The 2,218-nt window shown below is 38.5% G+C and overlaps 1 pseudogene across 1 annotated transcript; it reads left to right on the plus strand.

The window, feature by feature from the left end:
* The first annotated feature begins 221 nt into the window (after nucleotides 1-221).
* Nucleotides 222-641, plus strand: LOC104676710 (annotated as a pseudogene). The gene has a single exon (XR_004058078.1). The product of XR_004058078.1 is annotated as a 14 kDa phosphohistidine phosphatase pseudogene (transcript).
* Nucleotides 642-2,218: the final 1,577 nt, after the last annotated feature.

Consider the following 2,218-nt stretch of genomic DNA (forward strand, 5'->3'; position numbering starts at 1 on the left):
ACAACAAAAGTAGTATTAAAAGAAAAGTTTATAGCAATAAATGCCTACATCAAAAGAGTGGAAAGATTTTTAAATAAACGACCTAACAATGCAAGAACAAATCACACCTAAAATTAGTTTAAGAAGATAAATAATAAAGATAAGAGGAGAACTGAATGGAATAGAGACTGAACAAATTTACCAAGAAGTATAGTTTTTAAAAATTGACTTTTGGGAAGAACATGGCGGCGGCGGACCTCGCTCACATTCCTGATGTGGACATCGACTCCGAGGGCGTCTTCAAGTATGTGCTGATCCGAGTCCACTCGGCTCCGCGCTCCGGGCTCCGGCTGCGGAGAGCAAGGAGATCGTGCGCGGCTACAACTGGGCCGAGTACCATGCGGACATCTACGACAAAGCGTCGGGCGACATGCGGAAGCAGGGCTGTGACTGTGAGTGTCTGGGCGGCGGGCGCATCTCCCACCAGAGCCAGGACAAGAAGATTCACGTGTACGGCTACTCCATGGCCTATGGTCCTGCCCAGCACGCCATTTCAACTGAGAAAATCAAAGCCAAGTACCCCGACTACGAGGTTACCTGGGCTAAGGATGGCTACTGAGCACTCCCAGTCTGGGGCCTGCTACCTCCAGCAGCTATGTCGGAGCCCCCGCCTTTGCCTGCACCCCTTTCGGGGTTGGTCCTGCCTGCTTCTGCGGCAGCCCTTGGTGACGTGCTGTCTGCCAGGCTTTGCAGACAGGCTAGCCTGGCCACAGAATTAAACATGTTGCCACGCCAAAAAAAAAAAAAAAAAAAAAAAAAAAAAAAAAAAAAAATTGACTTTTGGAAAAGATAAGCAAAAACAATAAACCATTAGCTATAAAAAACAAACAAACAAACAAAAAACAACAAGAAAACAAGAGAGATGATCCAAATAAATGAATTCAGAAACTATAAAAGGAGACTTTACAACTAATACCCCAGAAATACAAAGTATTACTGGAGACTATTATGAACAGTTATATACTAACAAATAGAAAAATCTAGAGGAAATTAATAAATTCCTAGAATATGCAACTTACAAAGGTTGAACCATTAAGAAATAGAAACCCTGAATGGACCAATAACAAGTAACAAGGATTCAATCAGTAATAAAAATCTCCCAACAAAGAAAAGCCCTGGATAGCTTTCCTGTTCAATTTTACCAACACATGAGGAAGAATTAACAACAATTCTCAAACTTTTTTTAAAAAATGGAATAGGTGGAAGTTTTTTCTAACTCATTCTATAAGGCCAGCACTACCCTGATACCAAAACCAGGCAAAAACATCACAACAATAGTAACAAAACCACAGGCCAACATCCCTAATAAACATAGATGCAAAAGTCCTCAAAAAAGAATACTAGCAAGCCAAATCTAACAACACATCAAAAAGGTAACATATAATTATCAAGTGGGGATTTCTCCTGAGGATGCCAGGATGGTTCAATATATGCAAATCAATAAATGTCATACATCACATCAACAGAGTGAAGGACAAAAACGATATGAGCATCTCAATAGATACATAAAAAGTATGTTAAAATTTAACATTCTTCATGATGAAAACTCTCAACAAATTAGGCATAGGAGACATTTACCTCAACATAAGGAAGGCCTTGTATGACAAACCAACAGTTAACCTTGTACTGAATGAGGAAGAGCTGAAAGGCGTTTTTCTAAGAACTAGAACAAGAGAAGGATGCCTACTTTTACCAATCTTAATCAACAAAGTACTACGAGTCCTAGCCAGAGCAATTAGGCCAGGGAAATACAGGGCAACCAAATAGGAAAAGAGGAAGTCAAGTTGCCCCACTTTGCAGATGACAGATCTTGTATTCTGAAAAACCTAAAGACTCCACCACCAAATTCTTAGAACTTTTAATGAAATAAGAAAAGTTTCAGGATAGAAAATCAACATACAAAATTCCATAGGATTTCTATACATGAACAACAAACTAACTGGAAAAAAAAAAAAAACAAACAAGAAAGTGATTCCATCTAAAATAACTACAAAAGTATAAAATACCTAGAATAAATTTAACCAAGGTGGTGAAAGAGTTCTACAATGAAATCTACAAAACATCGATGAAGGAAATTAAATGCTGAGCAAACAAATGATAAGGCAACTCATGCTCACGGGTTATAATAACTGATAAAGTTAAAATGACCATACTACCTAACACAATCTACAGATTCAAT

Source organism: Rhinopithecus roxellana, chromosome 6 (genome assembly GCF_007565055.1).
Source record: "Rhinopithecus roxellana isolate Shanxi Qingling chromosome 6, ASM756505v1, whole genome shotgun sequence".
NCBI classification, from domain to species: domain Eukaryota; kingdom Metazoa; phylum Chordata; class Mammalia; order Primates; family Cercopithecidae; genus Rhinopithecus; species Rhinopithecus roxellana.